This window comes from Lissotriton helveticus, chromosome 9 (genome assembly GCF_964261635.1).
Source record: "Lissotriton helveticus chromosome 9, aLisHel1.1, whole genome shotgun sequence".
In the NCBI taxonomy this organism is placed as follows: Eukaryota; Metazoa; Chordata; class Amphibia; order Caudata; family Salamandridae; genus Lissotriton; species Lissotriton helveticus.
In genome coordinates this window covers 68,748,155-68,769,433 of record NC_136070.1, presented here as the reverse complement: position 1 = coordinate 68,769,433, position 21,279 = coordinate 68,748,155, and the positions used below count along the sequence as shown (strand labels likewise).

Here is a 21,279-nt window from a genome sequence, read left to right as displayed (position 1 = left end):
CTTCACAATAAACTTTTGAAACCTAGAAGTTGTCCGTGATCTTTGAGAGTAGAGTCCTTTATTGGGTGAACTAATTTGCAGATAGGTGTACTGTTTTCTTCCAAGACAGGCAACAAAGGTTCAGTCGACCAGATCGAGGTTTGGATCAATAGATATAAGGTATCGATCAAAATCTCGCCCTTTCAAGTAAAAGCATTGTGAATCACATATACGGAGGACAAAATAAGACAGCTAGGATTTGAAAAGCGGGCGTTTTTTGTGCGTCAATATTAGTGAATAAGGGTTGTATGCGGCCGCTTAGCATGTCGAAGGGTGGGCCGGTGACCATAACGTGAATAAAAACGCAGTGAATCACATATACGGAAGACCGAATAAAATGACAGGGATTAAAAAGCAGGTGTTTTAAGCGCGTGAACATGGGGGCTGGTGGAGAACCCGTAATTTAAGGCAATGATGTGCTCGAAATCTATGCGCATGGTGGTGGTGGCGTTTAGGCGAGCAGTCCTCCAGCCGATAATATGCTGCATGAGGAGATGCAGATCGCAGCTCTGTATGAGACAGGGTATAAGCTGGTGAGCAAGTGAAGGCAGCCATCAGCTCTATCGAGTCGTGTGGAGTGATGGGCGGTTGAAGCGTGAGGTAAATACACAAGAAGAACCTGGGGAAATTGGAAGAGACGTGCATGTGAGTACATTGTGTGATGCTCAGCGAAGGCAGGATCTCCTAGTGGCTAGATGATAACCCAATGGATCTGTGTCATCTAGGCGATCAATCGATGTTATGGTGGCAGTGTCAGCACGAGTTCCGTATGTGTAGGCGAGGGTCAAGAGAAAGATATGGAAGCGTCAGCAAATAGCAGTGCTGAAGGTGGAGTAGTTTGGTGGATGAACGATGGGGCAGCGATAACAAACAAGCAGTGCACGCACGGCCAATGCTTAAAAAAAAAAGCATTGGCCGCAAAATAATTTTTTTTTTAAACGCGAGTTGTGCTCACGCGCAACTGGAAAAAGTGCCATGCGCTTCTGCGCGTTCTAGCAAGCTGGTGGCCGGCAAGGTAGTGCTTTTTGAAGCAGCTACTAAATGTCTCGCAAGAGTAGTGCATGCGCTGACTCTAGCAAGACCTAAAAATGAGAATTGTAGTAGAAGATACAAATTATTTTCCTGTCCTCAGTTGCGAGGGGAGAGCATAGAGCAAAATGTAGCTGTTCTTAGAACTATAGCAGCGACGTACAAATTCAAAGATCTACATGAGGAAATCATAAGAGATCAATTTATTAATAGAACAAATAATAACAGAATTCAAGAGAAATTATTGAAATTAAAAGATCCTCCTCTTGAAAAAACTACTAATATTGCACATTGCAAGAAAAACACATCTACGTATGTGAAGGACCTTAACAAAAGACAGCGAAGAGAAAAATGCGACTGATAGCGTACATATACTACACAAAGTAAAGAACAGTTCCAATATAAAAGTGTCTGCTAAAGAACAGTTTAGGAAACAAACATATTACCAATGAGATAGTGTGAAGCATTTGGCAGAATCAGATTTTTGTCTGGTCACTAATGTCAAATGTTTTAAAAGAAAGAAAATAGGTTATTTCTCGAGTATGCGCAAGTTTGAAGCACATAGTGAAAGCAAACAAGACATTACTCGAGTAAGATAAGTGTTACATGAGGGTGAAGACTCATCGGATGATCATCGAGTAGTAGTGCTGGATGTGAGTGAAACTGTTATTCAGGATCCAGAATATGTAATTGGCAATATCAAGGAAACGCATTGTCTCCCTAATTGTGTGATAAGGATTAATGGCAAGGAAGTCTCTGTATGGGCTGACTACATTTCTCTATATACATTGGTTTCTAAAACTGCTTGGGGAACACTGGGGATTGTAAATTGGTTCCAACAGACGTGGAGCCAGAAGGCTATTGTAGGGTGAAGTTACCTGTCGTAGAATATTTCAAGTGTATGCTTGAGTATATGGATAGATCAGCAAAAGGCAAAGTGTATGTGCTAGAAAAGGAAGAACGTTGTTGGGATGGAAGGTGCAAAAAGTGTTAGGGATGATGTTGAATCCTAATCATCCTGATCAAGGGTTTCTCACTGATGGCATGGATAAAGAACTTTAGAGCACTAGGTATCCCAATTTGTTTGCTGAGCAGTTAGGGTGTTTGAAGACATTTGCGCATAGTATCACAGTGAAGGACGGTCGCGACCCCAAGGTATGGTACACAAAATTGAGTGTTCTTCAGCTTTGCTTGATCAGTTGAAAGATGAACTGGACCGGCTTTGTATGTCAGATATCATTGGTCGATTGAGTTATCTGAATGGTTTAGTGTTCAGTTGTATCAGTGACTGAGTCCAATGGGAAATTAAGAATGTGCGTGGATTTGAGAGACCTTAATGAGTGTATTTGGGTTGACCGTCACCCCCTTCCATACATTAATGAAATACTCATGAATGTTAGGAATGCCAAATATTTCTCGTCATTGGATCTGTCGAGTAAGTATCATCAAGTGCGTTTATATCCTGAATAACACCGGAAGGTGCGTTTCAGTTTATATGCATGCCATTTGGTTTAGTGTCCGCATCAGCAGTACTCCAAAGAGTGATGTAAAGCGATTTTAGAGGTCTAAAAAATGTGTTGTTTCTCCAAGATTATATTTTAGTGTGGGGTTCTGATAAAGAACAACATGACTGAGTCTTGAATACTGTGCTAGAAATATTGAAGCATGCAGGTTTGTTGATTAGCACTCAGAAATGTAAGTTTGGCGTATGTGAGGTGGAGTATTTGGGACACTTGCTATCTTGGGATTGTATCAAACCCAAAATGAAGTTGGTATCGACCATTAAAAGGTCACCTTCGCCAGCCGATTAGCAACAACTACATTCCTTTCGGGTTTGACTGCTGAATACTATTCTAAATTGGTGGAACATTTCTCGGGCAAGGTGTATGTGCTACAACAGTTGATGAAAAAGGGGGTGAAGTATGAGTGGTCATTTTAATGTTAGTTGGGGGTTGAAATCCTTAGACAAGCCATTGTTAAGGCTGTGGTTTTGAAACCATTTGCCCCACAAAATTAGACCATAGTAGGGGTGGATGCCAGTCCGTATGGGCTTGGGGCAGAGTTAATGCAGAAAAAGAATGATCATGAAAGGGTGGCCGCATTCGGATCGCACAATCTAAAAAGAGCTGGAAGCACATATTCTACAATAGAAGAACAAGCCTTAGGGTGCTGGTGGGGTGTGCAGCATTTAAAAGATTGTGTGTGAGGGGCTGCATTTGAACTCTGCACCGACCACAAACTCCTTATAGAATGGTTTTCTACCAAAGAGGCAGGAATGATGACTCCCAGGATTGCCGAATGGCTGTTCTGGTTGCAGTTAAATAAGCTCCAGGTACCAAAATGTGAATACTGAATGTTTGTCTCGTCTATCTTTTCAAAATGAGAGTTGTGTAGAGGATGATGAATGGGTAGTGCCCAATATGGGTGAGTCTTTCAGAGGTGCTATTTCCGAGGAAGAGTAAAGACAAGCAATAGTTACAGATGAGATTTTGCAGTCACTTATAGCATCCTTATTCCAGACCGGAGTATCAGTGACCAGAGGTCAGAGTTGTGTGATTATAAAACTGTATGGCACGAGTTATCTGTCTTAGATGGTATAACCAGTAGATGTGGTAGGTTGGTGGTACCTCTTGTGCTTTCTACGTTATTGGAGTTATTGCATGAAGGACACGGAGGAGTGTCGGCTATGAAAAGGAGGGCTTGGGTGGACTTCTGTTGGCCATGAATGGAAATTGAGAGGTTTGTGCATGACTGAATTGCATCCACATGCAGTGATGAATCTCGTATGGTCAATGAAACTCCCATTATGACGACAGAGTTTTTCACTAAGGCATGACCAATGTTGGGGATAGATATATGTGACCCACTTCATTGTGGGGTTCTGGAAGCAAAGCATGCTGTGGTGCTGGTGGGCTATTTCTCCAAGTGGCTGGAGGTGGCTTTCATGAAAGGTATTGGGAGCGCAGAACGTCCTTATGTTTTGCAAGGAGGTTTTTAGAAGAGAGGGTTGCCCTGAATGGGCAGTGTTGGACAATGGTCTACAACTTGTGTCAGAAGAGTTTCAGCACTTATTGAATAAGGAGGGGATAAGGCATCATAAGACTGCAGTGTATCATCCCTGAAACAACTTTCATGTTGAGCGCTTTAATCGTGTGTTGAAGGAATGTGTGCAGTTGGCAGCGGAAAGTGGATATGACTGTAAAAGGGAGGTCAAGAATTTGTTGTGGAGTTACAGGAATATGCCCACATTCTGCCAGTTGAGAAACACTTTTTTCTTGCCTAAAGGCAGGATTGCATGAACAATAGGGACACCCACATAGCTGGATACTGTGTTAGTGGTTTTCTTGAATTTCTAAGAACCTATGTGGAAATAAAATACAGGCTGAAGCTGCTGGGTCTCACTGCTCTGTAAATAAAGGAAGCTCCAGGAAGGAGGCAAAGTGTCCTGAACCCATTAAATTTGGACCGGCTGTGCCCACTGGCACACATGGAGTGCTGCCCTAACTATTATTCACTACCAACAGCCTTCCAATTAGGAGGCCTCATATTCCTCCATTATAATCCCTGAGTGGAACTTCATGAACCAACATCTGTCTGCTGCAAGTTCTGAAAGGGATGGAGTCTATATTTTCGACTGTAGTGAGTAAACACTTCTGTGATCTCCACTCTGCAGGAGGACCTGATGCCACCCTTCTGATGATAGTACCACTGCTGGAAGAGAGCGCATTTCATATTCTCTAGCCCGTGTTCCTTATGCAACAGGAATTGTGCACTGTTCCCTTTGTCGTCATTATTTAATAATTATCACAAGTATTCGCCAATTCGCTGCAGGTACAATTTGACATTTCAGTCTTTTAACAACTTCATTGAAAAAGGTCAAAGCATGACCATAGCTATCCTAGGCTCCCTAGTTAGACCTAAAAAATAACAATAATTAATAGGGTCGATGTGAGTAGGGAGACCACCTCACTCCAGGACATTACAAACAATGTCTCCAATCCTGACGAAGGTAGTGCGAAAGGAGTTTGCACACCGAAACGCGTCGATGCTCCTGTGCTGTTAAATTCGAGGAACTATTGTGTCTAAAGATATTCCATGTGATATAACCATAATATAGATTCTATCGAATTAAGGAGTTTTTAGATGATTTTTAATATGTCACCTGTCGTTGTCTCTGCGTGAATTTATGACATGAAATGTTTTTATGAAATGTGAACAGTGGTTTTCTGTTTTTATAACATAATTTTATGACTTGTTGGATGACATTAATGTGCATTGAATAAAACTTGTAGGTTTTTATATTAAAACATTCGTATTTGTGTTGTTTTATAATTATATGTAGGGTTATCGATAAGAGACATATATAATTTGGAGAGAAAGCTGTTATGATAGATGGTTGAGTGTTGATCAGAATTTGTGAATTGATCCAAGGGAAAAACTTTTTTCATTATCAGACTGGGCACCCCCTTGGATAGTAGGGCCTCACCCTTTTACTTTACAACAGATATTTAAAAAAATAACAATAATTAATAGGGTTGATGGGAGTAGGGAGACCACCTCACTCCAGGACATTACAGACAATGTCTCCAATCCTTAAATTTTCACCTATTCCTCCTTAATTAAGGAAACCGTGCCCTTAATGAGTTGGAGGGAAGTAGCTCTCCTGGGAGGGCGGGACTGGCAGTCAACATGTCTAGTGTGGACCCTACTCCAGATCTACTAAGGATTGTTTCCAAAACTCATCCCATATGGAATTAAACTGATCCTTTCTCATCCTGCAACCAAACGATACCCTGTACTTTACGTTTTAACTTAGAAAAAAAATCAAATTTTGTTACCATCGAAACCCTCACAATCCATAATTTCTTTTTTTTTTGCTGAATACTAATTTTTGTTGTTATTTTTAATTATTTGTATTTGCTTTTACAAAGAATACAATCACAAACATTGTTACTGGGTTAGCCAAGATTGGATAATAGTCGTGTACACATTGGTATGTATATATATATATATATATATATATATATATATATATATATATATATATATATATATATATATTATTCACTGAAAAAAACCATAGGTTATAGACCATATATAGTTAGGAATTAGCATTTACAAAACCTTATTTTACTCACACAAAACCATTGAAATTCGCATATGTAGTTAGTTGCACTAACTATATATCGCGCACCCGCAATCCACTGCTGATCATGTCACATATTACATCATTCATGACATGGTCAGTGACATCACTGATGACATCTCAAATGACATCACTGATGACATCTCTGATGACATCACTGATGACATCACTGATGACATCACTGATGACATCACTGATGACATCACTGATCACATCACTGATGACATCATTCATGTGATAATACGATGAACCTCTTCAGACTCTAATATAACCTTAGATACACTCAGTGTAAACAGACACTCACAGACTGTCACTCATCCATGGAGTTACTCACACACCTAGTCAGTCATGCAAAGAATCAATCACACCTCCATTTCCTCAACTATACAGTTATACACACCTTACTTATTCAAACATATACTAACACATATTTACTCTCTTATACAATCCCTGATACAAGTTCACAATGATCCATACAGCCACTCACACATTCACTGGCTCTTATGCACAGTTATTTATATATGTCAACTCTCACATGTACTGTGTTTTACATATGTACTTACTTTGACATGTAGCACTGAGATATCCATTCACTCACCAATACACTCATGCACACAGTCAACCGCCCATACAGCTGTTTCCACATGCACTTTTGAACCCATACATCTAGTGAATCAACTGCTCACACATCTATGCACAGAGTCATACACCTCCCAGCCACCCACACACACACTCAGTCTCCCATACAAATACTTGGGCAACCAATCAATAACCCATGTAGTTACTCATATAGCTACTGATCAACACATGCAGCAGTTTACAGAACAACAGACATAATGATGCACGAATTAAGACAGTTTAGTCACTAACCCATGCACTCAGTGAGACACATTTAATCACTCACTCATACAGTCAGTCATGCACCTACTAAATCCTTCATCCAGACACTTATACATCCACTCATTCTTCAATATGTAAGACATATTTTAACTTTACAGAAACATACAGTCACTGGATGTTGTCATCAGTGATGTCATCAGTGATGTCATTTGAGATGTCATCAGTGATGTCATCAGTGATGTCACTGACCATGTCATGAATGATGTAATATGTGACATGATCAGCAGTGGATTGCGGGTGCGCGATATATAGTTAGTGCAACTAACTATATATGCGAATTTCAATGGTTTTGTGTGAGTAAAATAAGGTTTTGTAAATGCTAATTCCTAACTATATATGGTCTATAACCTATGGTTTTTTCAGTGAATTTTCAAGGTTTTGTAAATGCTAATTCCTACCCATATATGGTCTATAACCTATGGTTTTTTCAGTGAATTTCAATGGTTTTTTAATAGCAAATATCAAAAGCTGTTAAATGTATTCTTCTTTTAAAGGAAAAATATATTTTATATGTATTTAATATAATTTTTTTATGTATATAAATTTTTTGAGGGAACGAATTTATCAACTATCATGCTGAAGAAGAGTGTGGGGAAAAAAAAACATAGAGGAGGACTAAGAGGAAAGAACAATCAGTTCAAAAATACAATTGCTTTAAAGCATGAAGTGCATTTACATTTAAATAACCCATATTAGAACATACAAAATATCTACAGAGGAGATGGTGTACATTGAATTTTAGACTCTTCATTGGTACCTACATGTTGGTACTTACATCACCCACACAACACAACAGCTCTATTCAGAGCTACCCTACCTCAAAGCACTCTAAAATATTATTTTAATATTTCCCTTGGTTTTCCCCTTGTTACGCTTTCCGGAACGCTACCCTGTGCCCGGACCGGGCGCTAACCGTGCGAAAATTTGAATTATTTTTTTTTTTACATATATGGGCCTCCTCATCCACTCTCAGAAAAACTAGGGGGTCAGGATATGTCTCCCGTGCCCCCTTATACCCATTCCCAACATTGTTTATCCTCCATCTTGTGACTAAAGTCATCCGAAACACAAGATGGCGGACTCCCGTTACGCTACCGGTGAGCTACCCGGTTCGCGTACCGGGTAGCGCTTCCACCGCGAAAAATCGAAAAAAAAATTCTTTTATTTTTTTGCCCCGCGGGGCCCTTTAATAGCCCCCACATCAATCCTAGGGGGTCAGGAGGAGTCTACCTTGCCCCCTTTCATTCATTTCCCCCTTCGTTTATTTCCACCTCTTGTCTCTCGATCCTACCGAGAGACAAGATGGCGGCCGCTCCGGACTGTTTAGAATGTTGACAGTCACCGGAGAGCCAATCCGCTTCTCCTCGCGAAGTTCCGTTACGCGAACCGGGGCGCTAACCGGGACGCTGTCACAGATATATATATTTTTATGAACGTTAATTTCGCAAAATCCACTGGAGCACATATCTTGAGACCTAGCAAAGGCACATCGGGCAAACAGTCTCTACAATTTTGCCAAGTTTCATAGAAATCCATTCAGCCGTTCGAGCTAAAAGTGAGTCCAACCGCCCTATGGAAAACTCAATGTTAAAAACACGTTTTGGGACCCCCTTTTTTCTCTGCCTCGCTTGACGAAACCCCCCAAACTTTCAGGGGACACTCAGAAACAAAATGTGCCATTTTCCTGAAAATTTCAGCCAATTCCGTCCATCAACGCCAAAGTTATTCAACATAGAATTTTCAGAAATCCCTATTCAAAAAAATCCTAACTATATATACCTACTGGCGACTGCCAGTAGGTAATATATATATATATATATATAAAATTTCTATGGCAAAATGAAACCCCTCATTTTGTTCCTTTTCAAATTAAATGTATTAAGTGTTACCACTTTATTCCAATCAAGATGACTTCAGGTGTGCCATACTTTTGTCATAAGTAAGACTGTTAGCGTTCTAGTTGTTCTTTAGAACACTCTGGGACATTCTGTCATTGGGCTATAGTTGGGCTACATCTGGCTGATATTTGGGCTACATTTGGGCTCTTTTGTCTCTGGTGGCCATCTTGGGAGACTGCATATCAGATTTTTTTTAATGAAATATAAGGAGTAGTTTCTGTCCTGTAACTCCAGTTCTGTAGTAGGGGTATCTCTGTTATAGTCATAATCTAGTGAATAGTCCCGCCCATGTGCGTGGACCCCGGAGCAATCAAAAATAATCTCTTACAGTGTCAAAAAATGCAGAAAATGCATAGACACTTAAGAGAGAATTTAAAGACAGATAATGCAGCCAAAAGGCTACACTGTCCAGTACTTCAACTAGAAATTTCCACCATAAAATCCACAAAACAGCAAAGCCTGTACAGATTTCCCTTGCTTAACAGCAAAATCCCTCAGGAATGATAGAGAGAAGAACCTGGACAGACAAGCCCCATAGGCTGCCATTATGTGGCTTAATTAGGATACTGTGCCTTTAAGAGAACCTTCCAGAACCTTCTCTCAGTATCCCAGAATGCATAGCAGGTCCAACTTAGCCTCAGTTCTTTTCGAGGGCGTAGGAAACGCCAGACCTGTAGCATTATGATCATGAACAACACTCCACCGGGGAGGCGGGAGGGCGCTTATGACTATAACAGAGATACCCCTACTACAGAACTGGAGTTACAGGACAGAAACTACTCCTTCTGTAGTAGGGGATCTCTGTGTATAGTCATAATCTAGTGAATAGAATGGCAAGCCCATCCCCACACCAAGCGGCGGTGGAGAATAAAATAACGCCACTACTGTGCGAACAGATTCCGCAGCGAAGCCTGCCCAACCTGAGCGTCTGCCCTGGCATCAGTGTCCAGGCAGTAATGCTTAGCAAAGGTATGGACCGACTTCCAAGTGGCCGCCTTGCAGATCTCTGCAATGGGAACATTACGGAGCATAGCTGTCGTAGCAGCTTTGCCCCTGGTGGAATGAGCCTTAGGCTTACCTCCTAAGGTCTTATTAGCTTTGTAGTAACACAACTGTATGCAGGACACAATCCACCTCGAGATGGACTGTTTAGAGGTAGCAAGACCTGTCCTGACTGAGCCATAATTGACGAACAATTGGTCTGACCTACGAATATCTTTAGTCTTATCAAGATAAAACTTCAGCACCCTCCGCACATCCAGGGAATGTAAAGACCTTTCCGCCGGAGATGAAGGATTCTGAAAGAACGTAGGCAAAGTGATAGTCTGATTGATATGAAAATCAGAAACAACCTTGGGAAGAAACTTAGGGTGAGTACGCATAACAACTTTAGCATTATGAAATACAGTATAAGGTTCTTGGCAACACAATGCCTGAATCTCACTCACCCTGCGGGCCGATGTAATGGCCACGAGGAACGCCGCCTTCCAGGACAGGTGCTGCAACGAAGCCTTATGAATGGGTTCAAAAGGCTCCTTCATCAATCTGGACAGCACCACATTCAAGTCCCATGAAGGCGAAGGAAGCCTGACAGGAGGGAACACTTTCTTCAAGCCTTCCAAAAAATCTTTGATCACAGGGATCTGGAAAAAGGAAGTCTGTGAAGGGCCTTTCCTGTAGGCAGTCAAAGCAGCCAGATGAACCTTAATGGAATGGACATTAAGGCCCGACTGCGCCAGATGAAGCAGATATGGAAGGATGACATCTTCCTTGCATGACGTAGGGTCATAGTTCTTAGACTTGCACCAGATGCAAAACCTCTTCCACTTGTAAGCATAGGAAGTCCTAGTGGAAGGTCGCTTAGCCTCCTTCAGTATGCCCATACAATCCTCTGGGAGATTCAGATGGCCATATTGCACTATTTCAGGAGCCATGCCGCCAAACTCAAAGACGAGAGGTTGGGGTGCACCATCCGCCCCCCGAACTTCGTGAGAAGGTCCGGCCTGCACGGCAGCTTCATGTGAGGAAGGAGAGATCGGTGAAGCAGGTCCGTGAACCACCACTGTCTGGGCCATTCCGGGGCAATCAGAATCATTCTCGCCCTGGATTGAGACAGCTTGATGAGAACCGCCGGAATCAGGGGAATTGGTGGAAAAGCGTACAGAAAGCTGTTCGACCAGTTGATCCATAACGCGTTCCCCAGCGTCCCTGGCTGGTAGTACCTGGAGGCGAAGCCTCGGCATTTGCTGTTTTCGGCGGTGGCAAACAGATCTACGTCTGGAGTTCCCCACCTTGCGAAGACTTCTCCTAGTACTTCGTCGTTTATGACCCATTCGTGGTTTTCCTGCACGATTCTGCTCAGCTCGTCTGCCTGAACATTCTGCACACCTGGCAGATGGGTGGCCGTTATCGACAGTCCTCGAGCCAGAAGCCAGTGCCAGATCGCCTGCGCCTCCTGCGACAGAGTGCGCGATCTCGAGCCCCCCTGCTTGTTGAGGTAATACATCGTAGTCGTGTTGTCCGTCTGAACAAGCAGAGAGTTGGTCTGAAAGGACGGATGAAAGGCCTTCAGTGCCAAGTGAACAGCTCTCAGTTCCAGGAAATTGATGTGGTACGTGGACTCCGTCGGGGACCACGTCCCTTGAATTTGCAGATCTCCGGAATGCGCCCCCCAACCTAGGAGAGACGCATCCGTCACGATGGTCTGTGTGGGAATGTCCTTGTGGAAGGGAACGCCTCTGAGGAGATTCTCCTTCGAGCACCACCACTTCAGAGACTGAAGAGCATGTAGAGACAGTCGTATCCTGTCGTCCCAAGAACCTCTCCTCTGGTCCCACTGATCCTCCAAGCACTCCTGCAGAGGACGCATCTGTAGCCGTGCGTGAGGAGTGAGAAAAATGCAAGAGGCCATCGATCCCAGTAGAGAAGACACGGTCCTCACCGTCGTAGACGGAGTTTTCATGAGAGCCTGAGCCTTCCGAACGAGTGATAAACGTCGCTCTTCCGAAGGAGACACGCTTGCTGACAGCGTATTGATGGAGGCCCCCAAGTACTGGATGCACTGCACCGGAATCGGGACCGACTTGGACATGTTGATGTGCAACCCCAGCCTGTTCAAGAGAACGCACGTCTTCTGGAAGTGTGCTCGAGCTTCCGAGAAGGAGGAGGCTTTGATCAACCAATCGTCCAGGTACGGGTAGACAAACACCTTGTTCTTCCTCAGGTGTGCCGCTACCACTGCCATACATTTTGAGAATGTCCTGGGTGCAGACTTCAGTCCGAAGGGTAGCACCGTGTACTGATAGTGATTGGTGCCGACTTGAAAGCGCAGAAATTTTCTGTGTTTGCATGCAATGGGCACGTGGAAGTATGCGTCCTGTAGATCTATGGCACACATCCAGTCTCCCCGTTGCAGCTGAGGGTAGATCTGATGCAACGACAGCATGCGAAACTTTTCTCTGCGAATCCACTTGTTTGCCTGCCGCAAATCCAGAATGGGCCTGAACTCGTTTTTGTCCTTCTTGCGGACAAGAAAGAACCGAGAGTACAGACCTCTTCCTCTTTGAGACAGAGGTACGTCTTCGATCGCCCTTTTCCTTAGCAGAACGTCCGCCTCCGTCTGAAGCTCGCGCAGTTGATACTGCGAGCTGACGGGAGGAATCGATGGAGGAGGGCTGGTGAAACGTAGACTGTATCCATTGCAAACAATATTCAGCACCCACTTGTCCTGAGTAATTTTTCTCCACTCTGCCAGAAAAAATTGAACGCTTCCCCCCACCGGAGCGGGTAACGGACGAGGGGGAAGTAACAGCTCAGGGACGGGACCCGGCCGGGCCCTTGGTCGCGGTAGAGGACTGTTGACGACCTCTACCACCCTGTCGCTTCTGGAAGGGCTGCCTGTACTGCTGCTGCTGCTGCCGCTGTTGATGTTGACCAGCAGACTGCCCCCTTCCACGACCCTGCGCCCCAAACCGACGCTGGTACTGTCGGAAGGGTTTCTTTTCCTTGGGCTTTTCCAGGCCCACTGCCGTCAGGGTCTCCGCTTCGGCCTTCATCCTGGCCATCTCATCATCCGCGTGCTTCCCGAAGAGGGTATCTCCGGAAAACGGGAGATTCGCCACGCGTTGCTGTGCCTCCGGTTTCAACGATGTCAACCTGAGCCAAGCATGGCGTCTCTGGTGAATCCCGTGGCAATATCCGTGCGCGGACAGCAACGATATGTCTGCTGCAGCGCCGATGGCCTGATTAGAGACCAACATCCCCTCCTTGACGATCTCCACAAAGTCCTCCTTGCGGTCTCGAGGGACGAGGTCTGCGAACTGCTCCATCGAGTCCCAAAGGGACCGGTCGTAACGTCCCAGCAAAGCCGAGTCACTGGCTGCCTTCATGGACGAGGCGGATGTCCCACACGCCTTGCGACCAGCAGAATCGATCCACCGGCTCTCCTTGTCCGGAGGCACCGTGGACGCAGGGGAGGTGGAATGAAGCTTCCGAGCAGCAGTCACGATGACTGAATCCGGTACCGGGTCTTTCCTCAAGAAGGCTGGGTCTGAGTCCGGAGCCCTGTACTTTTTCAGTATCCTGGAAGGGACAGATCTCACCGTCGCCGGCGTCAGGAATAGCTGTTCGGCGGGCTCAAGGAGCCCCGGCACCAGAGGTAACAGGGGGCGAGACAAGTGCCTCTTGTGTAAAGTCTCAAAGATTACCGAGGTAGAAGCCGTAGGCGCTTCAACCTCAATGCCCAACTTCGCCGCACCACGCAGGAGAACCTCCTGAAATGTGCTAATATCGTCTATCGGAGACACCCTAGTCTCCGGCGAATCGGACAGCGTGGGCGAGTAGGAACGGGTCCCAGAAGGAGAACGTGACCTGGACCGACGTCTCTTGTGATGATGCCTGGATCGTGATGAAGATCCGCGGCCACTCCTCGATCTGTCCCGTCTCCCCGAGCGAGACCTCGACCTCTTGGGCCTCGGACGCTCCTTCGGCCTCCCAGGGTCAGGAGCTCCAGGCTTCTTAGGAGTCTTCTTCGGAGGCGTCGGGAACTTAGGCATCGACACCTCCCTCGGTGGGATCGGGGGTGGAGGGGCAACCGGACGCGGGTCCCGCGGAGCCGGCTTCGGAGGCGGGGTAGGGGCCTTCGGAGGAGGACCCTTCGGCACAGCAGGCCGCGGAGGAGGCGTAGACGGCTTCATCGGAGTATCCACCCCGGAATGCGCCGGTCCCGGCGAGCCATCACCTCTACCAGAGAGTGGGGAGCCCCCCACAGTCCTGGGCCTGTCCTTAGGACCTACAGACGCTGAAGACCGGTGTCCAGACGACGACCGATGTCCCCTCGACGTCGAACGGTCCTTCGGCGTCGACCGAATCACACTCCTCGACGTCGAACCGTGTCTTCGTCTCGACGTCGACCCCGACCAGATCGACGAGCCACGAAACCTCGACGACGGGCGATGGTGCCTCGACGGCGACCTCGACCTCTTCGCCGGTCTCGACGTCGACTTCCTGGATCGCTTCGACGGCGACCCTTTGGATCTCCTCGACGTCGACCTCTCCGACCTTCTCGACGTCGATCTTCTCGACCGTCTCGACGTCGGCCTTTTGGAATGCTTCGACGTCGACCTCTTCGGCGCCGGAGATGCCTTTTGTCTCGACGGCGACCTTGACGACGAGGATCCCCTCGACGACGATGTCCTCGACGGCGAACGGCGGTGTCGCCTCGACGGCGAGCGCCGACGCCGGGCCCTCCGATGTCGATCACTCGACGCCGACAGCGACGACGAGGATATCGACACCGGCTTCGACGGCGGCCGGAACACGTTCCTCGACGTCGACGGGCGACGTTTTCTCGACCCAGAGCCCTGGGGAGACCTGGAACTGGCCGTTGACCGTCCCCTCGACGTCGTGGTCAGCGCAACTGACCCAGACGGAGACCTTGGGCGCGGGCTGGTCTTCCTGCCCCTGGGGAGCCCCCCAGAGGCCTCAGCATGGGTAGAAGGAGCCCCTCCTGACCCACCTCGTGCCTTCAGCTTCCTCTCCTCAAGCCCCTGAAGCCTGATCTTCTTCCTCTCCTTCAGGGTCCTTCCAGAGAAGCTTCTGCAGATCCTACACTCCTCAGGGATGTGGGAAGAGGGAAGGCAGAGAATACAGACCTCATGGGAGTCTGTCTTGGCCTTCTTTCTTGAGCACTCAGGGCACTTGTCGAATAATGCAGGCATTATTGGACAAAAAAGAGTGCAGAAACACAGAAAGAAAGTCACCAGAGTACTTTAAAAGTACCAAAAATCGAAATCAGTGTAAAACACCAACAAAAACCCTTGAAAGGGAGAGCTCAATGCTCCAGGGTCCTGCTTGCAGGAGCCGGAAAAAAGAACTGAGGCTAAGTTGGACCTGCTATGCATTCTGGGATACTGAGAGAAGGTTCTGGAAGGTTCTCTTAAAGGCACAGTATCCTAATTAAGCCACATAATGGCAGCCTATGGGGCTTGTCTGTCCAGGTTCTTCTCTCTATCATTCCTGAGGGATTTTGCTGTTAAGCAAGGGAAATCTGTACAGGCTTTGCTGTTTTGTGGATTTTATGGTGGAAATTTCTAGTTGAAGTACTGGACAGTGTAGCCTTTTGGCTGCATTATCTGTCTTTAAATTCTCTCTTAAGTGTCTATGCATTTTCTGCATTTTTTGACACTGTAAGAGATTATTTTTGATTGCTCCGGGGTCCACGCACATGGGCGGGACTATTCACTAGATTATGACTATACACAGAGATCCCCTACTACAGAAGAGGATTTGAGAAGTCACTCAAAATGTGCCCTAATTTTTCTTTCTTCAGCACTAATCATAATTTCTATGGCAAAATGAACCCCCTCATTTTGTTCCTTTGCAAATTAAATGTTTTAAGTGTTAACACTTTATTCCAATCAAGATGACTTCAGGTGTGCCATACTTTTGTCATAAGTAAGACTGTTAGCGCTCTAGTTGTTCTTTAGAACACTCTGGGACATTCTGTCACTGGGCTATAGTTGGGCTACATCTGGCTGATATTTGGGCTACATTTGGTTTTTTTTGTCTCTGGTGGCCATCTTTGGGCTACATTGGGCTACATTTGGGCTCTAACATATATATAGCCCAATGTAGCCCAATATATATTTTTCAACGTTAATTTTCGTAAAAACCACTGGAGCATATATCTTGAGACATAGCAAAGGCACATCGGGCTACCAGTCCCTACAATTTTGCCAAGTTTTGCGGAAATCCATTCAGCCGTTCGAGCTAAAATTGAGTCCAACCGCCCTATGGAAAACTCAATGTTAAAAACACGTTTTGGGACCCCCCTTTTTTCTCGGCCCCCGCTTGACGAAACCCCCCCAAACTTTCAGGGGACGCCATTTTCCTGAAAATTTCAGCCAATTCCGTCCATCAACGCCAAAGTTATTCAACATAGAATTTTCAGAAATCCCTATTCAAAAAAATCCTAACTATATATACCTACTGGTGACCGCCAGTAGGTAATATATATATATATATATCCAGCCCCTTTTGTTTGTTTTTTGAGAGTGAGATCTCATTTTAGCTGAAAATCATTGATGAAATACTCTTCTAACGCTCATTGCTAGTTTGTTCCCATAACCAGGTTAATCTCAAAGAATAATTTTATCCAAAATTGAGGCCCCCTGTGGAGATACAGAATAGAGGTAGATACCAAGTAGAGAGGCCACCACTCCTCTAATGCAGCTCAAATATGTTTCGAGGCCTGCTTTTTTACACCCATGCGGAAGTTTTCTGCAGGGACCCCTGGCTGGTACAATGTTTATTCTTGCATTGACAGCTCACCACAATTGATCGCGGTTTTTTCTTAATAGCTTGCGTTTCTCCTTTAGAGTGCCTTAGTTATTACACATAAAATCTGGAACAAAGGGAGCAACAAAAAGACTAATTTGAGACAACTAGATTAGAAGGAAGTGCAGATCAAAAGCATCTGAAATATTCTCTGGTGGGATGAAATGCTGCTGGAGATATTCTGAGCTACTGCTGCCATCTAGTGGTCAGATAGCAGTCTGCTCTCACAAAAGGAAGCTGGTTAGAGCAGTGCTTCCAACGCTTTTTTTTTTTCTTTTAACCTTATCCCACTTTTAGTACGACAAACTTTTCCAAATCATCTAGCTTTAATGAACATGTGGTGGGCAATTTTTATTTTAACTAAAGCATCATTTCGTACGGATTATTTGCAGTCCGCACATTTTCCATTGAAATAGTGACTACATTTGCACAGACATACAATTTTATAGCTAAAATTATATTGCACACAAATTAATATGTCAAGAAATCGAGTTTCCGTAAATATTTATTATTTGTGCATCACCGAGTAAAGTGTCTTGATTTGTTCTGATCCTACTAAAATCTTTGTTTCCATCACACTTCGGAATTAAAAAAAGAAATATGCTTTATTTTGCTTTCCTAACTGCTGAATGTGTTTAGTTAATTTACAAGTATTTACATTTTGTTGTGTGTTAGAAAACAATGACATCAGGCAGCTTTCCTTTTACACTTTATGCACCCCAGCAGGACTGTCACATAATTCACTTTACTTTTCTTTCTCGGACTGCAAAGTGAGAGAAGTTCGTAAACACCAGTCTCGGTGTTAAAAAATAAGCAGCAGAAGACCCTGCCTGACATTTGACGTCTGTCTAAGAAACACAGGACATGTGACTCAATAAATACCGAATCTAAAGGCAACTTTATTTATTGCCTGGACGTTGGCAAACCACCAAAAATCAACTCGCAACCCACATTTTGGGGACGACTGGGGTAAAGCATTACAGAGGTGATGTTTTACAGGGAAGTAACACACGTCCCTGCAGCCCCTGAGGTGCAAGGAGTCCCCAATCCTCCACAGGCATCCAAACACTTCATGGGGGCTACCATTCAGCACAAACCCAATTAATTTATGTGAGCTATGAGAGACTCAGGGGCCCCCCTTTACATTCTGCAGGGTGGGCCCATCACTTTGCATTATGTCACTGATGTGTTATGTTACACTTGGTTTAGTAAAGCACCAACAGAAGTATCTAGATACTGGAACAGTTACACTAACCAGATGTCAGGTGGCTGCTTACACCACACCGAGCCTTAAAAGGTTAAATAAAAAAAACACATTTTTAGAACTGTTCGAACTTTGAGAAAATTATGCTCTTGAAGTTGGACAAGACGAAGGGGTTCAAATTTTGCAGCTGCTTAAAATGCATGATTCTTGCCAATTTCACTGGACCTTTGAAAATACCAAGAGAAGTTAGTCTGCAGATCATAAATACTAACATAGCAAAAAAAGATTAATAAACTGGCCAAGATTGCAGGTCCTATATCATAAACTGCATTATGCACCTAGCACAAGGCTTTACAATACTACGTCTTTTACCGGCAGCCTAAGTAGAGAGGCCACATAGGGGCAGATTTCCTAACAATTGGCACTGGGTTTGTATCAGAAAGTTTTATTTTGAATGTACTTTCTAGTGCAAACCTTATTTTGTGCTTGAAAGTTGGTTGAAAGTAATACAAAGCAGTGCTTTGCAATACTTTGCATGCGCCAGGGTGGCGTTCAATGAGTGATACGTGGACATTCCCATGCAACTACACATAGGTTTTGACATAAAGCCCTAACTACTAAGAGTAGACAGGGTTTTGGACAAAAATAACCTTTTGAGAGGGCTGTTAACTTGGAGCAATGCTTGTATTTCTCCAAACCGTTCTGACTTTGCAAGTGTGCTGCACTGTACAAAACACACCCAGAGTGTGAAAGTTTTAAAGTTTGTCTAGGCATCATATTTTTTACTGAAAGGGTATCCGTCTAGTACAAAATCTATGCTAGACTCACACAGACATGCGCTCACTAGAGCAATGGTGTGTACATGGCGCTAGGCTGCTTGACTGTGTGCCAGTGCTAGGGAAAGAGCAAAACAGAACCATATCTTAGTAGACATGGTGCTTTCTTTCTCTCATGCAACATTCATGTAGATTTACATGTTCAGCCATCCCCCCAAACATGAAAATAGCCCAGACGAAATCTCCCTTCACATCACATTTTCCAATGTCGCACAGCCCTCCCTGAGGGTAGATATAGACACAAACAGTCCTAATTTTGTTCATATTTTAAAATGAGGTATCTTCACCTTTGTCCCAAAACCAGGAGGCGACAAAGGTAAAAAAAAAACATTCAATAGGAAAATGTAGTTATCAATGTTTTGAGACATAAGTTAACTTTGACGGGAAAAACATGTCACAAAGGAAACTTCCTTCGTTTCAACATATGATTCAACACTTTTTGAGACGCAAATTGAACTTTACAAATTAATGAGAATAATGAGATTAAAGGCTTTTTTTGATCAGACAGAAGTTTCTATGTTACACTGTGGCCCTGGAACAACTAAAATACAAGAATGAAAACATGAATCCAGGTTCGCAGCACCAGCAAGTCATAAAATAACTGGTTTCTTCACCTATTTCTACGAGTCCCGTTTTAAACTAATTTTCTGAAAATACATCCAGTTGATATTAAAAAAAATCATCCCCCATTCACACATTTGCAAAGTCTATGTCATCTGTCTGGGATGCGTCCTTTATTTACATATTGCCCACAACACCAAAATCTCAGAAATGCAATTAGCCGCATCTTCCTTGAGAAATTAAAATACAGATCCTTATACGATGACCAACCACAGACTACCTTCGACCTCTCCTGCATCCGTATAGCAGCGGAAACACTGATCCCCACTGCAGAACACTTTAATCATCAAACCTCTAACTTGGACAATGGACCTGGTTAAGTTGTGCCATTCGCCCTGAGAAGTTGTGGCAGTTATTGTCAGTTAGTACTATTTGAGATGTAAGAGTCTACGAGAATCTCCTTTAAAAACAGCTAAATTGTATAAATTAGGAATATGCAATTGATGACCTTGTTTTTATACTATGTGGTTTTTAATTGCTTTTAACTGTATTCATCTGTGGACAATAGGATTTGTTTTGTTAGTTATTTGCAAAGATTTTAATTAATCAAGCAAAAATAAATATCTATCTATCACTGCAGAACAAAGTTTATTTATTTATGTTTTGGCTCTCATAGAGGGCCACATAAAAGAAAAAAAAAGAACACATACAACATGTTCAAGAGTAACTACAAAATCAGACATAATATTCCATAAACATATGTTATACAAGTCCATGAATCATCCATCAACAAGAGTACCACAAAAAGCTGACACAAGTTAAATTAGATAACATATTAATAAATATCTAAAAATCCTTTAAAAAATTTAAAAATGTAGAAGCAGAACATTTCATTTAAGGGCGAATATAAAGATTGTAGGAAGATATTTACATTGGATATACCCAAGCGGATGCAAATTGGTTTTAGCCATTTAAGGCGCAAAGTGCGGAGTGCCGGGCAGATCAACAAAACATGCATACGATCCTGTATACTTAGGTTACAAAAATTGCACATTTTAGATGTTCCATACCATTAGCGTTCGATAGAGTGGATCACTGCAGAACACAAAAACCTGGAGGCCACCCACCTACCTTTGCTTAACTTCAGAGAAGAGAGATTCTTTGCCTGCATCCAATGCCAAACACTTGCATTTACTGGTTCATCTCTGTGGCACTTGGTCATGTCAATGCTTGGGGTCATGATGGTAGAAAGAGCTGAGGTTGTCATCTCCATCACCGGCTCTCAGCCCACAGTCTGGAAGCGGCGCTCGTGGGTGGGTGGGGACAGCATGGTGCCATCTTCCCTGGGAAAAGCAGGACCCTCAGTATAGTCTGGGGTGTCATTAGAAGAGTTTTTCACTACGTTGTCCACACTAAGCAACAACCCAATATTTATTATTTGAGAACATATTTGTTGTTTATATATTTTATATTGTATATATTTTATGTGTGTTGTGAATGTCTATGTGTATTATGTGTTTTGTTACTGTTGTATATCGGTATCGATTTGTGTAGATATGTATTTGTAGTCCAGCTGTATTTTTATTATTAGAAGTGTTGTGGTTTTTCTTGCGTTTTCCTACTTTTTTTTATCACATTCTTTATTCCATTGTTTATCTAGAATTGTATATTTAATCAATTGACAGTTTATTTATAGAGTGATGTTGTACTTCAGTCCTACATTGAAAGAAATGATAAGCAGTGACTAAAAATATAAATTAAATACATTATATAATCCATTTACTTCATGTTCACATATGGCCTTTATTATGTAATACATTGAAAACCCTA

At 43.8% G+C, this 21,279-nt stretch overlaps 1 pseudogene; it reads left to right on the top strand.

Moving 5' to 3' along the window:
- The first annotated feature begins 1,610 nt into the window (after positions 1-1,610).
- LOC144783132 (uncharacterized) overlaps positions 1,611-21,279 on the top strand; it is a 44,421-nt pseudogene continuing 24,752 nt past the window's right edge.